At 34.7% G+C, this 12,744-nt stretch overlaps 1 pseudogene; it reads left to right on the forward strand.

Moving 5' to 3' along the window:
* Positions 1-879: 879 nt before the first annotated feature.
* LOC101329817 (BRISC complex subunit Abraxas 2 pseudogene) overlaps positions 880-12,744 on the forward strand; it is a 148,945-nt pseudogene continuing 137,080 nt past the window's right edge.

Raw genomic sequence — 12,744 nt, forward strand, 5'->3', positions numbered from 1 at the left:
CTTAACATCTAATGATTTTTTCCCCAACTTCATTCTCAGTGGAAAATATGCTATTGGAGGATGAGGAGAATTTGTTATAAGACAATAAAATAGAGAAGGCACTTCGAGGTGAAAGCACTGGCATCTATTTTATGAGAGAAAAACAGGAAAGAAATTTAAAGGAAGTTAAAGCAAAGCTTTGGCTGAGAGGAATATGGAGAAGAAAAATTTTTGTGTAAAACTTGGTAATTTGTCTGGGGAACTTAGTGTGATGCCAGAATGAGTTCTGATGAGAATATTACTGACAGCCGTTACTCAACTCTGATTTGGTTGGGTGCTTATTCCTTCTAGAATAAACGGTGACATTGTTCACTAGCTTGTGGACTCAATGACAAAGCAGAGCCAGCTGCATAATCTGTGAATTTTGCTGTCAAATTCAGATAACACTCTAATACCTATTTCAAAAATTAGGAATATTTTCCCTCATTGTGGGCATTCTATTTCTTCTTAATGCTGAGGAATATTCATGCTGTAGTTTGTGGGTTGTATGTTGTTAACATGTAAATATGACTGTGGAATCCATATTTGCAGATGCAATAATCATCAACCTGCCTACCCCATTAAGTGGGTGTCACATACAGGATGTTCTGCTTATCAACAAGACTGTCAACTTTGCTTCTAAATGTCTCTAAAGTACCCACACTTCTCTCCATCACCACTTTTTCTAAGGCACAATCACCTCTAGCCTGGAATAATTACAACACCCTCCCAAACGGTCTACACTCCACTCATTTAGATACCCCCCCAATCCCTTTCACACTGCAGTCAGAATGACCTTGTCAAAAATGTAGATCTGATCAGGCTACTTTCTGTTTATTATCTTCATGATTATGAGAAAATATGGCCTTGACTGGTCTGGCTCCTCTCTACCTCTTTAGCCTCATCATGAATGAGGCTGTTCCTGACTTTTGGTACTTGGTACTCTCAACACGATGACTTCCTTTCAGGCTTCCTCCCACCATAAGCCTTTGCACATGTTTATTTCCTCTTTCTAGAAAGATCAGGAGCACATTCATGAGCTATCATTTCAACCCCTTGTCCTTGTGAGGCATCTGCCTGGCAAAACACCAACCCTGGGTCAATTTGTTTTCTTGGTGCAAGAAAAAAAGAAAAACATAGAGTGAGTTAGAATAATTTCCAGCATTATTAAGGACCCTAAAATTCATTTTCCATAAGAATGATTTCAAGCCTTCATGATTATTTTCAATCTGCTTTCCCATCACCCTGCCATTAACTCATACAAAATCTCTATTTTTACCCTACCAAGAAAACAAAAGTTACCAGTATGAAGTTTTCAACCTTCTCTACCAACTTCCTGCCTCACTGGCACCTTCACAGATTGATTTTCCAACCTTCCCTTACTCATTTCATCCTATGAATTGTCTGAGGATAACCCTGCCACCTGTTTTACATCATTCTTCTCCCATCTCCTCGGAGACATTACTTTACCTATCAGCATATTTTCTTCATCATCCTCCCGTATCAGCAGCTTTCTGTACTTTCCATTTCTTCCTCCCACTTCTTGAAACCCTCTCCTTTCCTATTCTTTCTTAATTTAGTCTCCTGGTTCTCCTCCCATCTGTCTGGCTTCTTCTTTTTTGCCTTCTCCCATCCCCAATCCCTTGAATATGTATACTCTCAAAGAACATAGATGTTAAACCATTTTACTTCCTTCTATGCAGTTTCTCCCTTAAAAGTCTCATTACTTTATCCACTCAAAATTGTTTTTGGTGACAATCTTATGAAAATTATAGTCCTTATATTTTTGGTCTCTTTTGTTTAGATGGTGAATACACCCATAATATAGTATAGCTGATTTATTTTATTATGCTTGAAAACAAAACAACTTGTTATTTTTTTCCAGTTTTATTAAAATATAATTGACATACAACACTGTATAAATTTAAGGTGTACAGCATAATGATTTGGCTTATGTACATCATGAAATGATTATCACAATAAGTTTATTGACCATCCATCATCTCATATAGATACAAAATTAAGGAAATAGAAAAAATATGTTTTCCTTGTGATGAGAACTCTTAGGATTTATTCTCTAACAACTTTCATATATAACATACACCAGTGTTAATTATATTTATCATGTTTTACACTACATCCCTAGTACTTATTTATCTTATAACTGGAAGTTTGTACCTTTTGACCACCTTCATCCAAGTCCCCCTCCCCCCATCCCTGGTAACCCCAAATCTAAACTCTTTTTATATGCTTGTTTGTTTGATTGTTTGTTTGTTAAGTATATATAATTGACCTATAATACTGTGTTAGTTCCTGGTACACAACACAGTGATTCTATATTTCTATACGTTTTAAAATTATCACCATGTTAGGTCTAGTTACTATCTGTCACCAGGCAAAAATATTGCATAGTTATTGACTACAGTTCCCACACTGTACATTTCATACCTATGACTCATTTATTTTATAACTGGAAGTTTATACCTCTTCATCTCCCTCACCTATTTCTCTCCTACCCCCACTCTCCTCTCCTGATAACTACTATTTGTTCTCTTTATCTATGACTCAGTTTCTATTTTGTTTTGTTTGTTCTTCTTTTTTTTTTTTTTAGATTCCACATATAAGTGAAATCACACACTGTTTGTCTTTGTTTTTCTCTGTCTGATTTATTTCACTTAGCATAATACCTTCTAAGTCTATCCATGTTGTCACAAAAGGCAAAATTCTATTTTTTTATGACTGAGCAATATTCCAAGGTATATATTTACCACATCTTCTTTATCCATTTATATACTAATGGACACTTAGGTTGCATCCATATCTTGGCTATTGTAAATACAGCTGAAGTGAAAATAGGCATGCATATAGCTTTTCTAATTAGTGTTTGTGTTTTCCTTGGATAAATTCCCAGGAGTGGAATTGCTGGATCATATGGCAGTTGTAATTTTTAATTTTGGGGAGGAAACTCCATACTGTTTTCCATAGTGGCTACACCAATTTACATTCCCACCAACAATGCATAAGGTTACCTTTTCTTCACATCCTCCCTAACACTTGTTATTTGTTGTGTTTTTGATAATAGACATTTTTGATAATGTCTTTTTTTCATTCTGAAGGGTGCAAAGTGTTATCTCATTGTGGTTTTTATTTGCATTTCCTTGATTACTAGTGATGATGAGCATCTTTTCATGTGCCTGTTGGCCATCTATATGTCTTCTTTGGAAAAATGTATTTTCAGGTCCTTTGCCCATTTTTTAGTCAGGTTGTTTGTTTTTTTGATGTTGAGTTGTATATGTTCTTTGTATATTTTGGATATTAACCACCTATCAAGTATATCATTTGCAAATATATTCTCCCATTTAGTAGGCAGTCTTTTTGTTTTATTGATAGCTCCCTTCATTGTGCAAAAGCTTTTTAGTTTGATGTAGTCCCATTTGTTTATTTTTGCTTTCATTTCCTTTGCTTCAGGAAACATTTACAAAAAATATTGCTAACACTGATGTCAAAGCTTGTACTGCCTATGTTTTCTTCTAGAAGTTTTATAGTTTCAAGTCTCACATTTAAGTCTTTAATCCATCTTGAGTTTATTTTTGTATATGGTGTGAGAAAGTAGTCCAGTTTGATTTTTTTGCATGTAGCTGTCCAGTTTTGCCAACACCATTTATTGAAGAGGCTGTTTTCTTCCCATTATGTACTCTTGCCTGTTTTGTCATAGATTAATTGACCATATAAGCATGGGCTCATTTTTGGCCTCTCTTTTTTGTTCCATTGATCTCTGTATCTGTTTTTGTGCTAGTATCATACTGTTTTGATGACTGTAGCTTTGTAGTATAGTTTAAAATCAAAGCTTGTGATACTTCCAGATTTATTCTTCTTTCTGAAGACTGTTTTGGCTATTTGGGGTCTTTTCTGTTTCCATACAAATTTTAGAATTATTTGTTCTGGTTCTGTGAAAAATACCATGGGCATTTTGGTTGACATTTCATTGAATCTGTAGATTGCCTTGAGTGGTATTGTCGTTTTAACAATATTAATTCTTCTAATTCATAAGCATAGTATATGGTTCCATTTGTTTATGTCCCCTTCAATTTCTTTCATCAGTATCTTACAGATTTCCAAGTACAGGTCTTTTACCTCCTTAGTTAGATTTATTCATAGCTGTTTTATTCTTTTTGATGTGATTGTAAATGGAATTGTTTTCTTAATTTCTCTTTCTGACAGTTTGTTGTTAGTGTGTATAGAAATGCAACAGATATCTGTATATTAATTTTGTATCCTGCAACTTTACTGTATTCACTGATGAGTTCTAGTAATTTTTTTTGTGCTGTCTTTAGAATTCTCTCTGTATAGTATCCTTTCAGCTGCAAACAGTGACAATGTCATTTCTTCCTTTCCAATTTGTTTTACTTCTTTTTCTTGTCTGTTTGCTGTGGCTAAGGCTTCTAATACTATGTTGAATAAAAGTGGCAAAAAGTGGACATCCTTGTCTTGTTCACCTGTTATTATTTTAAAAGAAACCAAAAAAAAAAAAACATTTATGTGAGGTCACTGAGTTCTGCAGTGGGTGTGTGGCTTCTGATGCACAGTGGAAAAGAATGACTAGAGTCAGTTCACTGTCCTTTGCTAACAGACATACTGATGTGTTAGAGTTTGACAGTGAGTATTAATCCCTCTATATTTACTTCCTAGAGTTCTAATACCATGCTGCTTTATGTGTGTGGTATTATTTTCCTTGTATTTCCTAGATGCTGAATATACATTACCTACAAATTTCTTACTATGTAGAAGAAATTTAGTTATTTTCATTTTCTTCTCTCTTATTTAATTCTCTTCTTATTCACTGACTGACTCTTCAATAAATCTTTATTGATTTCTACTCAAGATATGGTGGTGAATAAGAAAAGTCCCCATTCAAGTAGCTTTCTGCTTATGGCAGACCAATAACTGTAACTTGAATTTTCTTAGGAATTTCCCCCTTTCAGGTATACATTGGGTCATTTTAATGTTTATAATATTAACTTTGACACAATTTCCCCCAATTTGTAAAGGCACCCAGCAGCTTGCAAATCTACCTCAGGATATTGGAAGTTCTCAGGGAGTTTTCCTCATATGTTTAGAATTCAACCTCTCAGCACAGGCTTTATCTCATGCACAGGCTTCTTCTCACTGATATTTTCTGATAAACTACTTAAAAGAGGCTCTTCTTACCGTAAAAATGTGCAGGTCCACACCAAGTTTTAAGTTTCAGTGTTCTCAAAGCCTCCAAATGCTGAGGTGCCAAATAATTTTATATTCACTTTGGAACACCTATACTGGAGCCATGCTCTATTCTATGAAAATATGTCTTAAGTTTTTATATAACTAACATCTACCTTCTGCCTATAGCAATCCTCTACACAGGTGATTGGGTGAAGGGACAGATACTATGCTACTTGTGATTGTTAATTTTATGTGTCAACATGGCTAGTCTATGGTGCACAACTGTTTGTTCAAACACCAGTTTAGATGTTGCTGTGGAGGTATTTTTTAGATGTGAATATTTAAATCAACAGACTTTGAGTAAAGCCCATTACCCTCCATAATTGGGGGAACCTCATGCAATCATGTGGACGCTTTAAGAGAAAAGTGAGATCCCCAGAAGAGGAAGGAATTCTGTCTCCAGACTGCCTTCAACTCAAGACTGCAGCATTGACTCTTGCCAGGATTTCCAGGCTGCTGGCCTGCCCTGCAAATTTCAAGCTTGCCAGCCCCACAATCATGTGGACTAGTTCCTTAAAATACATCTCAAATTGTTCTATCTCTCTGTGTCTCTGCATCCTATTAGTTCTGTTTCTCTGGAGAAACCTCTAAATACACTGTCCTCACCATCTGTTAATCCACCCCCATAGACAACTCATAAAATGTCTTCCTTCCTGCTTAATTAAAAATCCAAAATTGTGATGTAAATGGATTATTAAGTAATTGTGCACAGAATGCCACATGTGATAGGCTGAAAAGTAGCCTCCCAAAGATGTCTGAGTACCATCAGAACCTCTGAATATGTTACTTTACATGGCAAAAAGGACTTTGCAGATGTGATTAAGATTCTTGAGATGAAGACAGTATCCTGGATTATCTAGGTAGAATCAATGTAAACACAATGTCTTCATAAGTGGAAGGTAAGGGGATCAGATTAGGGAGAATGTAATGTGACAACAGAAGCAGAGATTGGAGTGATGTAGCCATGGGCTAAGGAATGTGGGAATCTCTAGAAGCTGGAAGAGATAAGGAATGGATTCTCCTCTAGAGCCTCCAAAGGAACCAACCTTATCAACACCTTGATTTTAGCCTTGCAAGAGTCATTTCATACTCCTGATCTCCGAAACTCTAAGAGAGTAAATTTCTGTTGTTTCAAGCCACTAAGTTTGTAGTAATTTGTTGCAGTAGCAATAAGAAAAACTAATACGTCAAACTTTCCTGAAGTTCAGCCTTGACTATAGCCTGTGCTCAAACTGAGATTCCTACTATATGAAAATGAGCAGTTAAAATATAATGTGATCGACTCACACTTCTAACCAACTGGTATCAGACTTGCCTTCATGCCATAAATAACTGGAAAAATGGACCAAATATATTAAACAACTCCTTTCAGGCATTACACAGTCAGCATTTCAACAACGTGTCCCCAGCTAAGGAAAATAAATGAGGTAAGCCCTATGTTTTTCCCAGTTTTCTTCTTGTAGGCACTTTCTGGACCATGGTAGAGGTAGGAAAATTGAAACAAAATACAATGGTCTCTCTTAGTTGAGGACACAGAAATCAGAGTTTAAGGACACAAAGGTGGCTGAAATCTGGGATCTACATAGAAAAAGAGTCCTAGAAATACATATAGAGATTTATTTGAGCTTTTGGATGAATAATAAGCTGTACATGTATAGGGCTAAACTCCATGAAGTAGAATAAAGAAAAACTACCACTGAGTTATAAGCTGAGCAGTTCCCAAAGCTCAAACATTGCTGTGAGACATTTGAGCTCCAGTCAGGCAAAGTAGAGAAATGTATTGAACACACAGGACACTTAGCAGAGACCACAGAATGATAGCAGGGCTAAAGTAGCCTTAAAAAATAATCTTTAGACTTATTGTAACAAAATTTATAAACAGGTCTCTAAAGAATTAAGCCAACCCACATGTTCCTAGGTTGCTTGATAGAACAAGGCCCAACATTCCTTTTTTTAAAAAAATATTTATTTATTTATTTTTGGCTGCACTGGGTCTTCATTGCTTTGTGTGGGCTTTCTCTAGTTATGTCTAACAGTGGCTTCTCTTGCTGTGGAGCACGGGCTCTGGGTGTGTGGGCTTCAGTAGTTGTGGCATGTGGGCTCAGCAGCTGTGGCTTGTGGGCTCTAGAGTTCAGGCTCAGTAGTTGTGGCACACGGGCTTAGTGCTCTGTGGCATGTGGGATCTTCCTGGACCAGGGATCGAACCCATATCCCCTGTATTGGCAGGAGAATTCTTAAGCACTGCGCCACCAGGGAAGTCTCCCAACATTCTTTATAGAAAATCTTTTAAATAATGAACAATACAAATTTCACACTGTCCAAATTCACTTAAAAATAATGAGAAGCAGGATAATGTGACCTATTACAAGCAGAAAAATTAGTAGAAATAGATCCAGAAATGACAGAGATAATAGGATTACCAATGGCTTTTAATAGTCAATAGACTTAAAATAGTGATTATAAGTGTGCTGGGCTTTAAAGAAAAACATAAACATAATGAAGCTACAAGTGGAAAATATAAAAAAGAACTAAAAAATCATTTTAGAGTGGAAAATGCAATATATAAAGATATATTAATAAAAACTATTCAAACTAAAATACACAGAGAAAAAAGTTCTATTCAAACTAAAATACACAGAGAAAAAGATCTTAGTGATATGTGGGATAATATCAAGTAGTCTATTATACATGAGGCAAAAACTGACAAAACTGAAAAAGATACAGACATATTGACAGTCATATTTGTAAATTTCCCTAACCCTCTCTCAGTAACTGATAGAACAAATATATGTACTAACAAGTATCAACCAACTCGATCTAATAGTTCAAAGCACCCATAGTTCAAGTAGAAATTACATGAGGGTTTAGAAAATATTTTTTACTGAATGACAGTGAAAACACAGCATATCAAAATTTGGGTGATGAAACTAAAATATTATATAGAGGGAAATTTATAGATTTAAATTCTTATTTTAGAAAAGAATACAATGTGTCTAAAATAAATTACCCAAGTTTCTTTCATAAATGTTACCAAAAGAAAAACAAATTAAACCTAAAGTAAGTAGAAGATAAAAGTAATATAAATAAACAAATAAATTAAAAATAATAAAAAGTAGAAGGTAATAGGCAAGTACGAGATAATAATAACAGAAAGCAATGAAAGAAAAAATGAAAAATTGAGAAAATTAATGAAATTAAGGGTTTTTCTTTGACAACATCAATAAAAGTGAACACACTCAAATTAATTGAACATGAAAAAAGAAAATGATATAAATTACCAATGTCATAATGAAAAAAGATATCTCTACATATTTTACCCAAATTAAAAGAATAACAAAGAATATTATGAGATTATATGAATAATATGTCAATAAATTTGGCATTTTAGATATAACAGATAAAGTCCCTTGAAAGGCACATATTACAAAAATTGGCCCAAGAAGAAATAAAATTTGAAAAGCCATATATCTAAGAAATAAATTGAATTTATAATTAAAAACTTCCCCATGAAGAAAAATCTAGTTCAAGATAACTTCACTTGTGAATTCTATACAAACTTTAAGAAAATAATAATATTCATAATTTACAAAATACAGAAAGAAAGAAAACTTCTAAACTCATTTTATGGTATTAATGTTACAAGATTACAGCATTCCAGAATACAAAACTACAGGTGAATACTCACATACTCTTATGTGAACATAAATGATAAAATCCTTTACATAGCATTAGAAAAATCAAATCCAGCAATATATAATAAGTAATATATATCTTGACCAAATGAAATTTATCTCTAGAGTAAAAAATTGGTTTATAATTTGAAAATTGATCAATGAATTTTTACCATATTACTAAAATAAAGGAGAAAAAACATTTAATAATCTCAGTAGATGCAGAAAGTGCATCTCAGTACATTCAGTAGATAAAGCAGATGCAGAAAGTGCACTTGACAACACAATACCAAATCATGATAAAAGCTCTCAAAATAGTAGAAATGGATAGGAATTTCTTAAAACTAAAAAAGAGCATCTACACAATCCTTCATCTAACATCATATTTAATGGTTCTAAGTTTGGGAAAAAAGATAAAGATCTCCATTCTCAACATTTCTCTTCAGGATTTTACTGGTGGTCCCAGTCAGTGTAATATGGGAAGTAGAAGACATAAAAGACATATAAACTGAAAAGAAAGAGGTAAATGTGTCTTCATTTACAGATGACATGCTTGTGTATGTACCTGATATTAAGAATCCATAAAAAAGCTACTAGAACTAAAAATGAATTTAGCAAGATCAGAAGATACAAAATCACTGTAGAAACTTCATTTGTATTTCTCTATACTAGCAATGAATAATTAAAAAATGAAATTAGTACTATATAAATGTGTCATGTCAAATTGACATCAAAAACATATAAATCTAGGATTGAATTTAATTAAATATATGTAAGAACTGTACACTAAAAATCACAAAATTGCTGAGAAAAATGAAATATCCAAATAAATGGAGAGATATACTATGTTTGCTTAACACAGTATGATTGGCTCTTATTTAACGTAAGTTATACTTCAATAAGTTTGATTTAAAAAAAGAGAACTATGTGTACAGTGTGATAAATACTGTCCTGACGGTAGTCAGGACTCTTAGTACAATTTTGTGTGGATGGAAAGTTGTCTAGAAATCCTCTTTGTATTTGATTAATGTAGGAAGAGTAGATTTAGATAGACAAGGAGAGAAGGATGTTTCTGATAGATAGACTATCATGAGTCTGGTACATTTAGCCAGCCAGATATTCAGTAGACTTGGGATACAGAATGTGAGGTGTGGATACTGAAAGATGGAACTGGGAAAGATCAGATCATGAAAGCCCTCTTAGCAATGCTTTGAGAATGAGCATCTCCTTAAATATTGTATCCCAGGTGCCTCTCAGGCACCCTTTTCCCTTATCCCTGCCATACTTGGTGTTTTGGATTTTCCTTAAGAATCCTTTATCTTTTCATTGTGTACAGATAGGTTGAAAAGTAGATACTCTGCCCTTGGGGCAGAGAGACAGATTTGGATGTCTTCCCACTTGAATCTTCCAGGGTACTTTTAGATCAGGTGATAGCGTCCCTGCCGGGAGAAAGAGAGGAATTATAAATACAGGATGTCTAGAAGGTGTCGAGCAGAGTACTGATCACTGGTTACCAGTCCCAGAGGAGGAATCTAACTACATGGAGGATAGCAAAGAGCATCATTATGCCAACCATCAGAAATAGAAATCCAAACAGTTCTGCCCATTGCATCTTGGTAATGGAGTCACCAAGGAAAACACAAGGCAGTCAAGCACTGGATGGAACAACACTTTACTTACATAGAGGATGGTGGGCATCTGTCCACCATGGCTGACAGGTCTTTCACAGGGCAACTGGCCTATGTCCACCCCTCTCTTGCTGTAGTGGAAGGTACCGTGTCCCCTTTCCAGATAAGACAGATGTAGCAGTGGGGTTGGCCAGTGCCATATAATGCACACATTTTAAGCAGAACAAAAGAGCACTCATTGAATCAGAAACAGAGAAAGATATTCTCACACAGGGTGATAAACCTGGCTCAGGCTGTGTTCCGTATTTCTTGATGAAAAGTGTTCCAGACTCAAGGCCCATTCTTATGCAGCTGAGTGGGAGTTGAAAGACTGCTCATATGAGACTGCCTTTCCTAACAGAAGAAAATTAGTCTTGAAGGTTTTTTGAAGGCAGTAGAGGCCATTTGGTTGAGTTTGTGACTCATATTCTGTTTGGAGTGTTCCTTTAACTCCAAGGACTAAGAGGGATGGACTAGGATGGGCTCAAGTGAGAGGAAGTTAGATGCTGGTCACTGGCTGTTGAGTACTTATTCCCATTTGTAGACATGATCACATCTGGGTTTTCTTCTATATCGATTCACTTAGCTCCCAGCACAGAAAGGGTGACAGAAGCCCTCTTACGGAATTCTGTCCCAGAATTTGGCATTAGTGGATGAAGTACAGCAGCCCTGAAAGAAAGGAATTTTGAAGATAATCCTCATTAAGTACAGGCATACTTTGTTTTTATTGTACATCACTTTATTTAGTACTTCTCATATTGAATTTTTTACAAATTGAAGGTTTGTGGCAACCCTGAGTCAAGCAAGTCTATTGGTGCCATTTTTCCAATAGCATTTGCTCACTTTTTGTCTCTGTGTCACTTTTGGTAATTCTTGCAATATTTCAAACTTTTGCATTATTATTATATTTGTTATGCTGATCTGTGATCAATGATCTTTGACTCTCTGAAAGCTCAGATGATGGTGAGCATTTTTCAGCGACACAATACTTTAAATTAAGGTATGTACATTGTTTTTTAGACATAATGCTATTGCACACCTAATAGACTATAGCATAGTGTAAACATAAATTTTGTATGCACTGGGAAATCAAAAAATTCATGTGACTTGCTTTATTGTGATACTTGCTTTATTGCTGTGGTCTGACATTGAGCCCACAATATTTCTGAGGTATGCTTTTATAGATTTTCATGTTTCTCTTTATATGTAATGTTCCCAGCACCTTTAATAATTTCTCATCATATTGATCATCATTCAACTACCCTAGTTAGCCAATGCACTTCCTAGAATATTTGTGCCTTTGTTAGTTAACTAAATAGTGCCTGGTTCTCAGGGGAACACCATATCACTGATATGGAGTGTCCTGTGCAAAGTGGAGTAGTACCAGTTCCACCCTTGATCTGGACTTACTATAGTCCCCTAAGCTTACATTAGTTTATTTTTTTCCTACCATTCAAAACAAACTTTATTCTACATAGCAACTCTGTGAAATAAGATAGATTTGAGAGAAGGGAAAAATGGACTGTTGCTATCTATGATGGAAACTTAGAAGACTCAATTAAATGATCAGTTGTAAAACACATTTAGCATTATTTACCCTCCCCCAGAATATGTTACTAAAAAGCCTACTTGAATGGAAAAATCTTTAAAAATATATTTGATTTTTCATATGTAGTGACTAAGTTAAATAAAAACAAACAGAAGCCAAGCATGTACAACAACACAGAAATGTAGGTATATATTGCACTATTAAACACTGTCATGGGGTTATCATTCAGCTGGAAACAAAGTGAACATTTCTTTCTCTTACTTTTGTTTTTGATTAGAAAAATAAAAGCTTATCTTTTTGATACAAATTAAGAAAATTTCTTAGGTTAAGAAGTCTGGCACTTTGACTTATTTCTTCTGTTGAATTTCAGTAGTACATAAAAGTTATAATCCCAACTCAAAGATACATTCGTTTTTTTCAAGAAAATAACTTAGTAACAAAAGGAAAGTTATTAAGTTGGGAATAATGCCCCTGAAATTAGCGTGTTCTTTTATTCTAGTCTAAAAATGTGAGACATCCATTCATAACAAGCAATGATGAGTATACCCATGGTAGATCATTTGATATCCTGTGTTATTTT

The sequence above is a fragment of the Tursiops truncatus genome, chromosome 1 (genome assembly GCF_011762595.2).
Source record: "Tursiops truncatus isolate mTurTru1 chromosome 1, mTurTru1.mat.Y, whole genome shotgun sequence".
NCBI classification, from domain to species: domain Eukaryota; kingdom Metazoa; phylum Chordata; class Mammalia; order Artiodactyla; family Delphinidae; genus Tursiops; species Tursiops truncatus.